Source organism: Sesamum indicum, linkage group LG6 (genome assembly GCF_026168435.1).
Source record: "Sesamum indicum cultivar Baizhima isolate 11 linkage group LG6, ASM2616843v1, whole genome shotgun sequence".
NCBI lineage: Eukaryota > Viridiplantae > Streptophyta > Magnoliopsida > Lamiales > Pedaliaceae > Sesamum > Sesamum indicum.
This window is the reverse complement of record NC_142662.1, coordinates 12,507,640-12,527,440: the sequence shown is the minus strand read 5'-3', so window position 1 is coordinate 12,527,440 and position 19,801 is coordinate 12,507,640. Positions and strand designations below refer to the sequence as shown.

Below are 19,801 nucleotides of genomic sequence, written 5' to 3'. Positions count from 1 at the left end.
TGATTAACGGGGTAAAATAAAAAATTTGTGTAATTTTTTTGCTATCGTCAATATTTTTTGAATTTTTTTTTGAAAAAAGTGTAATTTTCATTTTTAAGAGCGATATAAGTATAATGAACCTTAAATTAATCATTTCTCAATTATCTTCTTTAATCATATTATATTATATTATTTGAAATGTTGAGGTGGATAAGTTATTTGGTCCTTAATTTGTATTATATTTAGATTTAATGGTGATTTATTGTTTTCATGAGTAGATTTGAATGTAGTCTAATTATTCATAATTTCTTTAATATTATGCTTATATACTCCTATTTATATTGTAGGTATTAATTAATTTTATTAAATTTATAATTATAATCATATTATTAATTCAACGATGGGACTGCATACCTAACTTAATTTTTTTTTATTTCACTTTATGTACTCTAAAAAATAAAATTAATTATTTATAATTAAGAATAATTTATGTACAAAATTAAACTTAAAATCAAATTATAATAGGACTTTAAAGAATCTACATGCATTTTATAATTATATATGTCGTATTATTTATGAATTAACATTATAATCATTTCATATTATTAGATATATATTTCTTCGCTTTATTAGGCAATAAAAAAAGAAATAAAATTGATTTTATTGTACAAAAATAGTCCATGTTTTAGTATATCTGTAATTATATATAATATTTGTGTTTATATATGTTTATGTATATTTATAATTTTCATGTAAAATTAGAAATTCGGACATAAAATACTGACTTAGAAGTAATCTTAAAAATTAGAATTATATCACTCAATTGATATTTTTGGTCATATATATATAGAATGAGGTTTAGTCCTATTTATATTGTAGGTATTAATTAATTTTATTAAATTTATAATTATAATCATATTATTAATTCAACGATGGGACTGCATACCTAACTTAATTTTTTTTTTATTTCACTTTATGTACTCTAAAAAATAAAATTAATTATTTATAATTAAGAGTAATTTATGTACAAAATTAATCTTAAAATCAAATTATAATAGGACTTTAAAGAATCTACATGTATTTTATAATTATATATGTCGTATTATTTATGAATTACCATTATAATCATTTCATATTATTAGATATATATTTATTCGCTTTATTAGACAATAAAAAAAAAGAATAAAATTGAATTTATTGTACAAAAATAGTCCATGTTTCAGTTTATCTGTAATTATATATCATATTTGTGTTTATATATGTTTATGTATATTTATAATTTTCATGTAAAATTAGGAGTTCGGACATAAAATACTGACCTTAGAAGTAATCTTAAAAATTAGAATTACATCACTCAATCAACATTTTTAGTCATATATATATAGAATGAGGTTTATATTATATATTTTTAGGAAAAAATATAGAGACACCCCTGTAATAATAGGAATGTTAAAAAAACTCCCTATGAAAATTAAAGTATCAAATGCTCCCCCTATGATATAAAATAAATTCAAAAAATCCATCCGTACAAAAATTAGGCCACGCGCGCTTAAACTGCGATTTTTTTATGAAGTACCTTTTTCTTTTTATATTGTTGCCATTCTCTCACTTGTAATATATATAATATTATATATATGATTATTTATATAATAATTATTTAATTAAAATAGTATACATTTTTAATAATAATAAATGTTCTTTTATATAACAATTAGTTAATTATTTATATAATAAAATATTATTTTAATTAAATTAAAATTAATTATATATAATTAAAAAAAAAGCAGTAGTCGTCGCCCAACGCAACGAGGGCGATGCCGATCGGCCAAATCTAGACAGCCGACGATGCCCAAATGGATGTTAGGGGGAGGAAAGTTCACGGGAGGGAGGGGGGGGGGGGGTTTGGAGGTGAGAGGGCTGGGGGGAGGGGGAAGAAGATGTTGGGGGGTTATAATTGTTATTTTGAATTTTTTTTTATAAATTATAATTATAAATATATTTTAATAATTATAAATTATATATATTATGAATTAAAATAATTATTTACTAATAAGTCTAGTTTGACTGGTTGATTAGATGGGGTGTTTTAGTCATTTCTAAAAAAATAGATTCAAATTGACTAGGGGGCAGTGTGATTATTTATTCGTAACATTTTTATATTTTTTATAGTGTGAAAGTATAAGATGTTTATTATATTTTTTTAATTTATGATGATAATGTTTAATTTGAATAGTTATTCAAACAAAATATTATTTTAGAGTTCAAGACAATTTATACAAGAAACAAAAAAAAAAAAAAAAGAACACCCAATATAAAATTATCCCAATTTAAATTATTCATATTAATATAAATAATAAAGTAACAATAAACTACAAAGACATAAAAATGATTTTTAGTTGCTGCTTCTTATTATTTTTTATTTTAATTATTATTTGTTTTGAAAATATCTTAATAAATTATATAATTTAGTTAACATTATTTTTTTAATAAACTTGACTAAAATTATAATATATAAATTTAGTAAAACATATAAATAATATCAATAAATAAATTTCTTAAGAGCTTTATTTTAATATAAATAATAAGTTAATTTTTTAAAATTATTATTTTTGTTTGACATAATACAAAATAAAATAAATTATAATCAAAATTTGAAACCAAAATAATAATATTGACTTATATAAATGCCCATTCAAAATACTATTAATATTGGGTTTGTAAAAAATTCAAAAGTATTATATCCATGATTTTATCATAGTAGGAGGAGCGATGAGAAATAATAAATATTTCTCTAATTTTTCATATTTGCTAGAGGCATTTTTAGTAAATATTAAAAAACAATTAGTAAAGAAGAATATTACAAAAAAAAAAAGATAAAAAAACAATGATTTTAATCGTTGGTTGAACTATAAATATTATTTGTTATGTGCACATAAGAAAAACATGCAACAATAACTAACAAATAAAATAATTAAATTGACAAAATTAATTAATACCTACAATATAAATAAGAATATATAAGCATAATATAAAAAAATTAAGAATAAGTAGACCACAATCAGAAGAGATCTACTCATAAAAATATATAAGTGACCACTAAATCTAATATAATGACAAAATAAGAAAATTTTAAATAATATAATATGATACGATTAATGAAAGAGAACTGAAAAATGATTAATTTAGGGTTAATTCGCTTGGGAATTACACTTTTTTCTCAAAAAAAAAATATTTCAAAAGTACACGTACAGAAAATTCACTATTTTCATCTGATCCTCTTTGTTAAGAATTTGACGAAAAATTTGACAATAGCATAAAAGTTACACAAAATTTTAATTTTACCCCCCTCAATCAACATTTGTTATGTAATATTTTTGTACTTATAAAAAAAAATATATAATAACATTAACTCCACTCCATAATAATATACAAGTAAAATTATATTTTTATAAAGTTTAATTTTTAAGAGCACTGCCTAGCCAAATAAATACTCTTTTTTGCACATAATTTAATAAAAAACTGAAAAACATGGAATATTCTTTCTCCTATTTCCAAATATTTATTTTAATAGAAAATAAATAAACTTTTAAATAGAATTTGAGATAAAATTTTTACTTAAATTAAATTATTATTAAAAATATTTTAATAAACTTTGACAATTAAGAAATAAAAAATTAGAGAACTTGTAATACGTATTTACCACAAACTCTAATAAATAAAATAAAAATTTTATCTTCAAATAAATTAAAAATTAATTTCTATTTACTAATTGTATTGCGAAACATCCAACGCAAGAATATATACGTAATGTTTGGTTATATACATTAATAATAAACTTTCCATATATTATAATTTTTAAATAAATATAAATAATAAATTAGTTTTTTTTTAATTTTTGATGTTATTCACAAATTTAAAGTAATAATATTAGCTTACATATAAAATTAGAAAATTAAAAAAAAAATTATTAAAAATTAACACAAAGATATTATTTAATTATTAAGACCACTGCCTAACAACTAGTGTAAAAAAATAACTACCCACATAATAAATTAACAAAATCAATAAAAAGGAACATGACAAAACAAGGAACAAGAAGTATAAGAAGTAAAAATAAATGTCATGGTCACGTGGTCCAAATATTTACATATAGAATTATTTTTTACTTTTTTTTTATTTTCCACAAACTACTATATTTTATATAATATAATTTTTTTTATCTCAAATGTTTACAAATTCTTACATATTTGGTCAAATCAAACCAAATCTATAAAAATTTATAAACATTACTGTTAATGTTAATTATGTACATGACGACTAGTCCATAAAAATTAACTAATTATTATTATGAATTAACAAAATTAATTAAAGAAATAGCTAAAATTATCATTATAACTTTATTAACAAAATAAACAACTAACTTGAGATAATTAATGAATAAAATTAGGATTAACTTAAAAATAAAAAAATACATTTTCCTCCAAAAAGTTCTAAGTTACACACTGAAACTTGCATTGTTTTAGACTCAACCCTTTTCCGTTAGGAATTGGTCCAAAAATATTGATAAAAAATTTTAAACTTATAAAAACAAAAATATAATAATATTAACATCATCCTATATATATGACATATTCCAAAAAATATTAATTAAATGACGTAATTCTAATTTTTTACTAACAGTTATAAGATCATCATTTTATATCCTAACTCCGAGCCCTACATGAGAACTATAAATCAATAAATTCAATTATAATTACGAATATAGTAACCATATGGACTATTTATTTATTTTGGACAATAAATTCAATTTTCTTCTTTTTTTATTGCCTAATAAAGCAAATATAGTGGAATAAAGGTAATTCATAAATGATATGACAAATATAATTATATAAAGCATATAAATTCTTTAAAAGTCCTATTATACGACAACATTAAGAACCAAAAACATGTCATTTGCCCTATAAGATTGGTACACAGAGAATAAAACAAAAAGGAACCATAAATATAATTTACCCTTATATAACAATATAATAATGTGAAAATATTATTAGTAATTTATAATAAATCACAAAAATACTAATATAATTATAAACAATTTATGTACAATTAATTCAATATTTTTATTCTAAGTACGCAAATAAATATTCTTTTGTTTCTATAGTAAATTATATATAATTAAAAATATAATTATATAATATAATTATATAATATAATTATATAATATAATAGTACGTAGATAATTTCTTTAAAAATAATTATTTTAAAATTCAAAAAGTACAAATAATTGCCTTGGTGGCGTGGTTCCAAATATTTACATATAAGATTAATTTTGACTCATTTAGCCATTGATGTAATTTTTGATCTTTAACGTTTATAAATTCTTAGGAATTTGGTCAAATTTCAAACCAAATTTGTAAAAATTTATAAATATTAAAATTCAAAATCATTAAACTATAAATAATGACAAAGAATATAATTATATATATATGTGTGTGCGTGTGTGTAACAAGCCAACAGATAATTGATATCTTACTACTTAACATATATACTACATTAAAATATTTGGTCTACTTAATAATTTTTCTAGCAATATGATTAAATTCTTAATTGATCTTTAAATTAAATAATCAATTAAAATTTTAATTTGTAGCACTCCAATTCGTTCCATCAATTTTAAAATATTTTTTTCCCACAACAGGACAAATAAAATAAGAAATTTAATTAATAAGTAAAACAAATATAAAATAAATGAAATAATGGCGACTTTCTCATTACAAATTATTTTTAATATATTAAATAATAAATAATTATTATTATGCAATATAATTTGCATATAAACCATTTCCATCGAAATCCAATTATCATATAACATCAAAGTTAGAATTCAACTACTAACTTGATTTTACATAAATTAACTAATTACAAAGTTACTATACATAATTTAACAATCTATTATTATAAGAAAGAGATATAATTGTCATCACAAAAAAGAAGAAATATAAAAAATGACATGCGAATAAATTAAAAATTAATTATAAAATTATTTAACGTCATGAAGAAATATAATAGCAAATCATTCACAAATTTATAATATACACAATAACTTACTATGCTTTTTATTTACAGTTATATATATTATTATATTATACTATAATAAAAGTGTGAACACCACTTATGTATTATTGATACCCTTTTAAATAATGAGAGTGTATGAGGATAGATCTATTCTCACCTTTTTGGCTGGAAGGTTTTGTTCAACAACTGTATTAATCACCCGCCAATTCTTATGCTGTCAAAGAGTTGCATAAGCGAGGAGGAAGTTACTTCAACGTGAGTCCAAGCACTCAAGCAAGAACACAATCTCTACCACAAGAGCAGATTAACAATCTCTACCACAAGAGCAGATTAACTGTATTAATCTCTACCACAATCTATTCTCACTTTTTTGATTGGAAGGTTTTGTTCAACAACTGTATTAATCACCCGCCAATTCTTATGATGTCAAAGAGTTGTATAAGCGAGGAGGAAGTTACTTCAACGTGAGTCCAAGCACTCAAGCAAGAACACAATCTATACCACAAGAGCATATTAACTTTACAAGAGTTCTACAATATGTTAGTTGATTATATATGCTGTGAACAAGAAAGTTGAAAATGGAGAACAACAGAGTTTCAGCAGCAAAAAAGCAATTATGCAAGGTGGTAGAACACAAACGCTATTATTACTAGATAAATTAAATCAGAGCAGCAAAAACAATGAAGAAATACGCTCCAATTAATCAAAAATCCAAGAAAATGAAAACCCAGCAACACAAAACATTGGGGGACAAATGATAAAAATGATATGATAGCATATGAATAGTCACCTGCACCACAGAATACGAATACTAAAGCACTTCCGGTCACATCACCGTGGTCTTCTCACCAAGTGTAGCAAATGTAACTGAAAGAAAATTATGTGATAAACTTCATTGAAAGGGTTTAAAAGAAAGATGGAAGACAAAAAAGAAAGAAAAAGAAAGAACTATAAATTAGAGGGCGACAGGACAAATTTGATGAAGTTGCACGGGTACCATAACATATGTTGGATGAGAAACCATAACATATGTTGGATGAGAAACCACAAATGCGAGTACTTTTACAAAGTTACAAACATTATGTATAGTCCGCAAATAGTGAATCTCATTTCAATTTCATGCTAAACCAAATTTACAATGGCCTGTTGATGAAAAGATGGTTTATTATATGTTTGTCATTTTCAAATTACATTTACCACAAAAGTTAAAATTCCTTAATTGGTGTACCCCCTAGATTCACAAGACGAGGTCACTGTTTCTGACTCTTATGTTCACTTATATCTGCATCACCAGCTGAGTAGATGCAAGAGATAGTAGTTTCAAAATCTAAGCCACAGCCCAACAATACAGTTTAACATAGAAAGTGGTATGAGATTACGTAAATGATCCACCAGTCAATGCAAATTTCACAAACCATAAAATATTGTCCTTAGTAACCACAAACAGAAGAAAATCCCAGAGTTGAACTCATTTGGATAGCATCCTATTCCCATTTAATATATTACCTAGAAGGAAGATGGCTTGGGGAACAAAAGGAACATCCGCTCTCTCCCCCTAAGCAGACTTTCAAATCTGCCTGAAAGTCTTTCGCAAGTTTGGCAGTGTAATTTTCTTTGTTGCCTGCAGGGAACAGTATGGAAATCAGACCACGGATCAGAGAATGGTGCAAAAAAAAGTTCAAACATCATTTTATTGCCCCATAAATTTTAAACAAAAAAACTACAAACACTATTTGTATTGTTTGAGTTTCAAGAGATTGCAAGATTTCTAGGACACCACAATTCGCAGGCAATCATGACACATAAATTGGTTAAAATGGACAGAATAAATGAAATATGACAAAACACAACTGCCGGATCCACTGTTAAGCAAAGAGACAAAATGACACTAACTTCAACTTGATATTATGTTTCACTAGCTTGCTTAAGTTTAGCTGATGTATCCTTCACCTTCACCAACTGTGCAATATGTAGCCGAGTTTTAAGCCTGAATTGAGTAAAACCAGCGAAAACCTCCAACAATTTTTATTACAAGATGATGAGCAATTGCCTATAGAAATTGAATAATGTATTAATTTAGATCCCCAAGATCCGAAAAGAGCTAGAGTAGTTCAATACAAGTTGACATGATGGAGACAGGAAGCACAGAGTTCATGGTGATCCTGATTGGCATCACGGTACCATTGTGGATGATACACAGGTATAGGCAAAAGGATACCAATGCAAGGCCTAAACCCAATAAACTCCAATTCTCAAATTGATCAGCCTACTTAATTATTTCAAAGTTTCATATCTAGATCTATTAACAGGTTGCATATTTCAGAGACCAAATACAATAGAAGGGTTTTGGAGGTAGCTGATTATAAACCAATCTTGAGTAGCATAATCATTCATGATAATGTGAGCATGTACTCACAGAGCTTCACAACTCAGTAAATTACCAAATGAAACAATACTTGAATAGGGGGAGCTCATACCAAATTGACTAAAAAAAAGGAATATCATCAATAACGTCTATTGGAAGATTCGTTACAACAAAATATGACACCTTTTTCTGAATATTAAATTACTAAAAGATCCATTGAATTCTAAAAACCATCATATCTGTCAATTGTATTTCACATATACTTGGTGTGCAAACTAGTTTAAAAAAAAATATATGCATTTCAATATTTAATTCATGTATCACATACATTTGGCATGCAAATTATTTTCAGAACAATTCATGCTTTTCAAAAATTCATTTACACTTCATGTTTCCTGATAATCTGCAGTGTCACAACATTACCCACTAAATGTATTAAAACTCATGCACTATGCCTGATCAACCCACAAATTCAGAGCATATGATCTATTATCCTGGCGGTTCTATTACCTAGATCCAAACTAGACCCCACTATTAGCTGACTTTATCCTGCCCATCCTATGCCAGAGTATGGAAGAACTACTTAATAAGCAGCAAATCTTATCAGCAGCTTTAATTTTCTTAAGCCTAAATAAATCATTATTCACTTAGCATTCTCGCATGCTAATCAAAAAACTCACGAAACAATCACAATACCTCAAGAAAAGCTTTTAACAAGGACTTGTAAACTACTAATCCTTTTAGAGCTTTTCATTTTGGTGTGCATATTGTTTTTCCTTGTCATTTTAAAGGAAACATGGAAGATCCCACGGCTGGAAGTCATCTTTGTTGAAAGACTGACTGCTTATAATTTTTTAAAAAAGAAAGGTTAAAAGCAACAAGATTTGATGCAGCTAAATCTGATGGAAAGCAAAACCATGATTAAGCAGGGGATGGGTCAGCTGACCAACCACATAAAGATGCCAGCCGTTGACCAATTCATGCAAAAAACACGAACTCAAAGGGTTTTAGCTACTAGTTGTTCTAAAAATTTCAGGAAAAACTCACTCAAGAATAGTCAGATAAAATGCAACACAGATTAAGGAGTCATGACTTACATCAGAGGCACTCAGTATGTCACGTACTTTGGTACAATAGGCCCCTTCTGTTGCAAATGCATGCAAAACCTACGCGAACACAGCAAAGGGATTATGACCACAAAGAGATTATGAACACAAATATATTTCTGGAGAAATTAAAAAAAAATAGAACTCAGACCACCTTGAGCAACATATCATAGGAATTCAGAACATAATTTCTTTTGCTAATTATGCACTTCTTCTGTCCAACAAGGTTGGTCTGGCATTTGATGTTAGTTCATTGCAAATGTTCTACTTGGATATAAAGACATTTATCATTTAATCTAAAGGCACCATCTGAATTTTCCAAACCACCATGCAGAAAAGGCAGGGTATGTGTTCACACAAATCATGATATGGTACAGACCTCAATTTGAAGAACCCAGCCAATTGCTGCTTCTGACTCATTCCAGTTCATCTGTGAACAAAGCCCATTTCTTCCCCCAGCTCGCCAATCAAGAAGGCCAAGAAGAACTTCCACAAGACCAACCCTACAACAATTATATGCCATGTTACTATTGCATGACACAGAGAACATGCAACAGTAGTTTTATCAGGATGCATATCCCAATAATATTCTAAAATCAGACTCAATCACCAACCAATATCTTAGCCCAGGTGACAGATAATTGCACATTGTGGGCCGAAAATTACTTTGTATCTAATAAATACTAATTGCATGATTTGCATTACTTATGCACCCATCTTAGAAAATTTATCATGAAAACACAGATGAATTTATGCGCATTGCTGTTTTATTAACCACGTCTGCACATTTCATAACAATTCTACAACTTAGAGTCTAAAGAGATATTGATGCTCACTTGAGACCCTGTGCAACAAGTGCATCTCTTGCTCGATTCCCTGCAACTACAACACGCTTTAAGGTTTCAAGAGCTAGGATGCTTCCACCTTGCCAACCAATCGCCTTCATCAGAAGTGGAACTACCTGAAGAAAAAGCTCATCAGAACAATACCAAACTTAGCAACAGATGTTTAATTAGATAAACACATCTTTTGTATAATATTTTCTTGGAGGGGAAAAAAGGGGGGCTGCTTAAAACCACAGCATACCTGGGGTGTCCCAACACTAGTGGCTGCCATAGCTTCTGCACAGGTGGTGCTAGCTGCAAGCTAATGTAGAACACGTAAACAACTAAGGCGAACTCGCTCCTGAGGAGTTTGTGAATTTTGTTGCGACGAACCATCCTCAGATACATAGGTTTCTGAAGCCATTGTTTCTCTGCTTGCTCCATGGGCTACTACAGACACAAGTTTGGGCACATAACCAAGATATCCAACATGATCTGCAAGAGCGGGGTACATCCTGAGTAAAGAGACCGGGGCAGCAGAAAGAAGTAGAGGAAGTTCAGTGTCAACAGCTTGGCCATTATATTGTGAGGCGGCAACGGATGTAAGGTACTGATCCAGCAGCCCTTCAAGAAATCTCTTGGGATTTCTAAGTGGAAATTTGGGATCTTTCAGGAATAACCTAACATAGATCCCTCCAACCTAGACAGCAATACATCATGTAAGTCATTAAACAGAATTAGCGTTCTTTAGAACATCCATGTAATCAATCAAAAACAAAAGAGTACACTGCAGCACAAAGCAGTTATATCTGAGGTTCATTTCTCATCTCCTGTTGGCCAGAGGCCTGCTCAGGCACATCCCAATCAACAACACGTCCTTTCACCTGTTCACGGTACAGATCCGAAGCCATAGTTGCTATTTGTGCAGACAACAATGCAGCCATTGCTGGAGACCAGACAAGTTCAGGAGTTTCTGTTGTTTGTTCAAGAGCAGTCACAACTGCTTCAGGCAGAAATCCTGCCAGAGTTATCGCCACTCTAGGCCCATGCATAGTCTGGCCAACAAGCTTCCCTAATAGCGAAGCTGCTGCGGCTCTTTGCTGCAACGGAATCTCTTCTATACAAAATTTCCATTTTAGAGCACAAGATAGAATTCTTAAGAAACCGCTATCTATGAGATCAGCATACCTTGTATTGGCAAGAGAACTTCAAAAATGAAAACCACCCCTCCATGCTTTGTAGCTGCCCAAGCTAGCTCCGGCGTGCTTGCCAAGGCATAGAGAACATGCAAAGCTCCTTCACGGCAGCTGGGAGATGAGTGAAGCAACTGTAATAAAATAAGCAGACCAGAGCTATCTGCGACCATTGCTTCCACACAAGGTGCATATGTTGTTAACCGTGACAAAACAAGTAGACATAGCTAAGGAATGTTGCTTGATGAAGAAACAGGAAGAGAAAAGCATTCAAAGAGGGGCAATAGCTTCTCCTTTGTGGAGACCACTGAAGCTAAATTCGGATTCTTTGTCAACAAGTGCTGAAATTACAGAAATTACAGAAAAAAAGGTGTCAAGGGTGACTAAACAAGTGTCAGACGAAAAACCACCAGACTTCTACCTGAAGGGATAGCAGACTGTATTGAAGATTTTTAACTAGTTCGAAATCCTCCCTCTCCAAGCTTTTCCCATCAAGTGATGCTGAAGAATCATTAGAAGAATGCTGCTCGGCAGATCCATCAGTGGTTACATCACTATTAACATGAGTATCCATGCTTGCAGCGGGTTCATTATGGACAAGATGTGATATAAAATCAACAAGGTCAAGACAGAAGTCCTCAGGATTAGTAATTTCAAAATCTGGTTGATCATTATAGACTCTCAAGTATACGTTGCCAATATAGAGCTCCTTAGATAATGCTTCATAAACAAAGGAATGCGAATCTTTAAGGTCATATGAACCATGATGACTAAGGCTTGCACGCTGCTCTTCCACAAATTTCAATAGTTCTGCTCGAGTGGAGGAATTCCAGATTATCTGTGCAAATGAAAGATTAAGTGAAACTATGTCATGATATCTGAGAGTCCCACAAGGTCATCAACTATGGATATAGAGCATCTACAAATGGCCATCACTTGGAACTACAGTATATGTGTTTAAAACATTTTCAATCTAGATAGTTATGAAAAGTAACACCCACACCCCAATTATTATCAGAAAGACAACCTATATATAGATTGTTTTCTTAATCATTATGCAAAAAAACTAAACCTTCAGGCTCGTGAAAAGAACTTCTGGTGCTAAAGCTTCTTTTTTTGTTTTTTTGTTTTTTTTTATGGGGTGGGGAGGAGGAAAATGTGCAAATAGGTTTGCATATCAAACATAAGAAATGCATGGAAACTTCACAACTAGTCATAGATAGGAAGGGCATAGATTTTAAGACCCAACACCAAATTTCTTTGATCTGACAAGATAGATATACGGAAGAAGATACTCTATTAGATGCAAACAAATAACCTCTTCCCTTAAATAACCAATAGTTGACCTGCAAGACATTCTTTGAATTAAATACTACGTCCAGTGCAAAAGATAGTTCAAAGGAAAATTAAGTTCTCGAGATTTAAATGCAGAACGTCCAGAAAACATCCATGTCACCACCACACTAGGATTTGCTAGTAAAAAAGTAAATCGGGAAAAGAAAAAAAAAATGAAACTTGAATCAGTTATAGAATCTTCATGACAACTACATACCAAGTAGTTAAAGCCAATTTGAAACCTTTTAATAACACAAAGATGTAGAACATATTGCTTTCCTCTCTTTTTTCCCTCAGTTATCTACTTCTAAAAGAACCAACAAAGTACTTATAAAAGAAGAAGAAGCAAGTATTGCCTACATATCAGAAAAGGTATGTTAAGAAACCTGCCCTGTTATAGTGCTCTGAGTTTCACAACATTCAAAGAAAATATGCAGATACTGATGCAAGAAGATGAGGCAATGCTCAAGTAGCACCCAATATGTTTTTTCTTTGTCAAAATGCAAAATCTGCAGCCTTTACCTCAGGGGACTCCAAGTTTGAGTTTAATGTGAATAGGAGGTCTTTTGCAAATTTATTTTTCAGCATGCTTGCAAGTTTAGGGGTTAGTAAAGCTCTAAGGGCATCAACTGCAGCCTGATTGTAAGGTGTCGGGATCTCCTCGTCAACCAAACCACTAAGCCTTGACAAGGCATGAGATGCTTTTACAGCATGTATTTTTTTGCTATTTGAACGCTAGTTCCAACACCATGTGCATCTGTCTTATCTGATTCCTCCGTCGTCGAATCATATTGGAGCAACAATGGTATAAGATACCTGAACAAACAAAAAGTGACCCTATAAAACCACAAGTTTTTGAAATGGACCTGGATTCAAACAAAATAATCCACCTGAGAAAGACCATAACATCACCATAAAGCAGTTTGCAACAGTGGAGTGGTTTTTAAGATACAACAGGCACATAGCAGCTGATGCAGAGGCCTTCAAGTTCACAATGTTCATAAACCGTAAACTTCCACAGTGACGTAGAATAAAGAAATTTTGTCTTTCAAAGAATAGTCACCATAAAGTACCTTCAACACAATAGTTCCAAGATTTTGTTCAATTTTAAAATGAAAGTTGGACTCTCTTCGCAAGCAAATTGACTCGACAAAAGGTACCAAACAAATAAACATTAACTCTATGAACCCTCAAGTTTGTAAATGGACCTCGATTCAAGTAACAGACCACAAGAGAAAACTATAACATCAAGGTACGGCAGTTTTTTGAGAAACATCGGAATGGTTTTGTAAGATGTAACACTCATGTACCAGCTGATGCAGTGGCTTCAAAATTCATATTGTTCATAAACCTTAAGTTTTCACACTTCACATAGAAAAAGTACATTCTGGCATTCAAGGAATAGTCACTACAAAGCATCTTCAACACTAGAGTTCCAACATTTTGTTCAATTTAAAAAAATAAATGACCACCTTCACAAGCAAATAAGTTTTCTATACAAGCTCAGAAAGACAGAAAATGCCAGCAACAAAGTCATCCACATGAGCACAAAGAGCATTATAAATAGACCAATATGGGTAATTTCATTATTCAATATCTATATATGAGCTACGAAGAATTATATGCGCAAAAGAGTGAAAAGTAATGAAAGAATAGAAGCTAAGTCACTGAGCAATATGTCACTTGGAGCTAGGTTAAGCGACAAATATAAAAGGATGGTCAAGAAATCCATAACAGAAACAGTAGTGTTCAGCAAAGTTCTGTAAACTTCCAGAAACTAGAATCTCATGCTAGAAAACTGATGAAAGCATAATCATAACAATATAATGATCTATCTTACCACAGTACACCAGCCTTCAGAAGGGCATTTTGAATTTCAGAGGAGATAGAAAGGTGAGCAATGGTCTGCAGGGCAGCATCAATAGCAGCCGGAACAAGCTCAAGTTCAGTGCAATGAACAATGTCATCAACTAATCCTGAAAATTCGAGCATCTCAGTTCTCCCACCTTCAAACTGACTCAAAACTGAAAAGGTTCGCATTATGTTAGCAACAATAGTAGTGGACGGTTCAGTGGCAGGAGTTGTTGGTTGGACCACACACATGCAACGGGAAAGGAGGGTTGCAAGAAGAGGTATTCCACCATCTCTCACAAGCTCTTCACCATTCAATGATGAAGCCTCGCACCTGATAGTTAAATATGTGGAAATAGCATAAACAAAAGTACATTTACAAAGTACTTATCTAAAGAAGAATGATATGGAAATTAAAGGCAGATGATGAATTTACGTCAACCAAACAAGCTCCGAGGATGCAACTAGAAGATGTGCTCGATCAGCGGAAAGAAAATTGTTATCATCCTTGTCCACTGTAATGGCACTTAAGAGCATAGGATATCCAGCATATTTGAATGGCATCAATACAATCCCATATCACCTATATATAATACACTGGCCCTTTAAGAGAAGCAACAACCTCCAAGTCTGGGACCTTGCAATTCTTGCATGGTCACCTAAGGGAGAGAACTAAGAAAGCAGTAGATCACTAAAGAGAAAATATGAAACATAGAACTCAAATATGAAGAAATACAACCAATTAAAGAGGATTCCTCTGCATTCCGGCCAAAGACATGCCTCATAAAAACCCTCATATGCAGGGTTCAACTTAGGAATTTTGTCCAACTTTGCTGATCACATTCCAAGAAGTTTACTGATTGCAGAATGAAATATTAGATGGAGGCAACAAAACCAAAGGGAAACATATGTAAGTTGTCCAAACCTCATAGGAAAGCCCTATGATTTACATTTTCACTCTTCCGCAAAAGCCACTTAAATTTATATATTTAAATTTATTCTTGGTCCACACCTTAAATTGAGGTAGTATCATATCTAAGAAGTAAATATATATATAGTCCCGTGTCCTTCCTAGTTCCAAGATATATTTAAAACCAATATCGATATCCATTTATATGTGGAAAAAAGCATTTGGCCTATCTTGACAGCATAAATACCTTTAGAGCACTTTCTACCAGTCAATAAACAGCTTAATTGTGAAAACGGCGTCTAAACAAGTCGACTAATTCATTTGAAATAAGATCTGGCAGCTGGCAGCTTATAAGATCCCTTGTCTATATGTTCTTTTTTTTTTCTCAAGCTTAATCATATGGTCTCCGTTTTTTATGAGTAATGACAGATCCTCACACAGGATCAAGGAATTTGGCATACCTGCAAGCACTCATAAGCTTTCTGCACTGCCAGAAACTTCTCCCTCCCTTTAGGATTTTTGTCTGGATGATACTTCATTGCAAGTTTCCTATACTGTCTCTTGAGCTTTTCCTCATCAATATACTCAATCTGCTTTGATATATTAGGTATCTCCTCAACTGACTCAAAACTTGGTTTCTTAGGGGCGTCGTCTCTGGATACTTCATCAATGGAAATCTCTAGTACCTTGCAAGCTTCTTCTTTAGAAAGGTCCATTGGCCTTCGACTTAACTCTTCTCTCCACATTACTACCAATGATTGCAGAAACTCAACATGTTCAACAATAGGCCAATTAGGAAATCTAATTTCATCACATAAGTTTCGAAGATAATAACGATCACCACATTTCATCTTTCAGCTCTGGATATGTCACTGGTGGCATTGGAGCATAGTCATATAAGGAATGACAATGCTGTGACAATTTCTGAGGGAAATCACCAAGATGCTGAAGAACCTAATCAAATAAAACTGAGAGTTAAATGCAGCACTTATTTGCATTGAGGTTGACTCAAGTACCACCATGTTTTAGAATGTAACTACTAAATGTTAAAAAAAGATGCTTGGGGTGAAAGAGAAGTAGCAAACACCAGTTGGAGATTCAGGGCTACCTGACGGATCAGATTTTCTGCTCGCATCTTGTGTGTCCAAATAATCTCAGGAGTGTCAGAATCAGAAACCATTGCTGCGGCAAAAGCAACTGGGCCACTACGTTCCAGTACATAAAGCAATGACTCAGGTAAGAGGCCGCCCAAAACACTTTGTTTCGCCAAAGGTAGAGAAGAGGAAACTGCAGCTTCCTCACCACCATGAAAAGCTTGATAAACATGAGTCACTGAGAACAGTTGGGCAATTGAAAGAAGATTAGATCCAGGGTAAGCCAGAGCAAAAGAAAATGCGCCTGTACTGTGTAATCGGATCATTGCTTTTGGGTTCCTAGTAACTATAGCTTTCAGCAGAGCAGCAGCAGCAGCATCAACAATAGTTGGTTCACCAGAAAGCATTGCCTGCACATAAGAAATAGAGGAAAGAGTTTGGTTCATTGACCGAAGCTCTGAAATTGAGAAACAATGTGCATATTGATGGAGCCACCATCGAGCCACTGCCTAGTTCAGCTTAAAAACAAAAGAAAAAATAACGAAAACATCTCAAACCTCTGTGGAAGGCAAAAAAAGGAACAAAAGTTACCCCACTTCCAAAGTGAAAGTGTTATAATCTAATTACCATGAAAAGGCACAAGAGAATATGAAAAGTTGCATCTTTAAAACACCAGGAGTTTAAGGATACTAGTACACGTGGATATCCTAAGTGCATATTACACGGAAACTATATCTTAGTATAAGGAGGTGCAACAATTCCAGTGACCCTTCTACAGTTGTTTGCTCAATCAGTCTCCAATGTGCATCTCATGTGACGATAAGCATAAATACCGGACAACTGACTCCAATTTTAAATGGCTTGCAAGGCAACCGGTTTATTGTAGGATAAAGCTCTGATCCTATTTTACTCTACGTGCCACAGATCAATCTTTTTTGTAACCAAGCTCATAACCAAAGGAATGCTTTAAGGTGCCCAGTGCTTTATGTACGTGAAAGAATGGCCTGCTCGTTGAAGCGAGTAAAGATTGAGGGAAGGGAAAAACAAAATGAACAGCCCTTCATAATTCTTTTGAACCAACTTGTACCAGATCTACGTACAAGCAAAATTTAGAACTCTTTTAACAGAAGTCGGAAATGTTGTACCCCACCCTCGCATATCCATCAACATAATCCTCGACTTACTATCCCTATGCGAATACAAATCATAGAACTGCCAGATTGAAAATCTAAAATATTTGAGGACAAAGGTTGATGGAAATTATTTGAAACCACATATCAACCTTTACATTTTTTAGGCTCTCCAGGTAAATAAACAAAAGATACAACAATAAGCATAACTTTCTGCGTTTTTAGCAATTCTTTATTCTAATAAGTCTGAGTAGATTTTTCAGTTGGCCAAATTGGGACAAGAGCACACACAACCAATAGAAGGACAGGCACTTAAAAATATTACTTGTGCAATATGTGGAAGACAACGTGAGCTTGACAAGATCCTCTTTACTCTGGGGGTTGGTGTAACAATCTCTCTAGCATCATCTATATCTGAATGAGCGGCTACCATACTGTGCAATATGGACAATGCCACATCTCCTACCTGAAAAAGAACACGCCCGTTTTAGGAACATTGTAAAACAAGCATACCCAACTATAGGTAGGTGTATCAAGTAAAGACTTCCATGCCTTTTGCGCAGGAAAAACAGAAATTTCTCTACCATAGATATCCTATTTAAATAACAAAGTAAATAAGAAAGAACCTCGTTCAGTAACTAATTAATAATATATTTAGTCTAAGAAATGTAGATGATCATAAGAGCGAAAAGTTCTTCGTTATCACAGTAGAAATTACTTTATTTCATATTCTGTGGCGAAAAACTGCAACAGAATGATCATGATCATAGTCTGTAGTCCAGTAATTAGTCTCTATAGAAACTAGATACTAATTCAACTCCATCAGTTCAGCAGTAGTTTGATATATAAACAACACTTCAGTGCTATTGAAGATCCCCAAGATCCGCAAAGAGCTAGAGTAGTTCAATACAAGTCAGCAGACATGATGGAAACAGGAAGCACAGAGTTCATGGTGATCCTGATTGGCAATACGGTACCATTCTGGGGATGATACAGGTATAGACAAAAAGGATACCAATTCAAGGCCTAAACCCAATGAACTCCAATTCTCAAATTGAACAGCCTGCTTAATTATTTCAAAGTTTCAGATCTAGATCTATTTACAAGTTGCATATTTCAGAGACCAAATACAATAGAAGGGTTTTGGGGGTAGCTGATCATAAACCAATCTTGACTAGCATAATCATTCATGATACATGTAAAAGAATATGGGGACAATATGTCTACTGTTGTAGACGATTTTAGTATATTGCCATTATTGCACTCAAAAAATCAAAACCATCAAGCATCCTCTAAAATGCTCTCATACTTTATGACTTAGAGATATCCACCAAATTACCTTCATTTAGCTCCAACTAACATGCATCATTCTACAGCGCGACACAGTAATTAGCACTCCAATTGTGATCAAAAGTCATATATTACATAAATGAAGCAATTATTTGCATATATTTCAATTTTAAATAATAATTATTATCTTACCATAGGTTTCTGCACAGGGGCATAACAAGAAAAGGAATGCCGGTAAAATACTAAATTTCCAAGAGACCAATTCTGGGTGATACCAGAAGAGGATCACACATAAGAAAAGAAAACGAACCTAGAACATAACGAGACTGCAAGATCATATGATAACTGGAAGCGAGACACCATTGGACGACACCTAATAGCTGCACTATGTATTGCAGCTTCTCTTGCAACACTCGACGATTCAGTACTAGCCATATCAGCAGCATCTCCACAATAATATTCTAAAACAATAAGATTGAATTTAATTTCAGATGTTGATATTAAATAACTTTTCTAGATAGATCAACATAAATATCGATAGGAATTAAGCCAGTACAAGTGACTTACCAGGACTGAACCCCGAGTGATAAGCTCTTGGGAAGTGACAACAAATTCTCGAGCTTTTTGCACCAGTAGTCAAGAAAAACAT

General features: G+C 31.9%; 1 pseudogene across 1 annotated transcript; it reads right to left on the bottom strand.

Annotated features, from left to right (window-relative positions):
* Window positions 1–6,052: 6,052 nt before the first annotated feature.
* Window positions 6,053–19,801, bottom strand: LOC105179448 (dnaJ homolog subfamily C GRV2-like; annotated as a pseudogene). The gene is made up of 18 exons (XR_016065864.1): window positions 19,720–19,801; window positions 19,513–19,613; window positions 18,376–18,456; window positions 18,188–18,328; window positions 16,747–17,142; window positions 16,100–16,592; window positions 15,165–15,387; window positions 14,718–15,062; window positions 13,400–13,693; window positions 11,964–12,380; window positions 11,538–11,883; window positions 11,138–11,466; window positions 10,612–11,049; window positions 10,362–10,486; window positions 9,905–10,028; window positions 9,517–9,585; window positions 7,561–7,675; window positions 6,053–6,921 (listed from the first exon to the last, which is right to left on the bottom strand). The product of XR_016065864.1 is annotated as a dnaJ homolog subfamily C GRV2-like (transcript).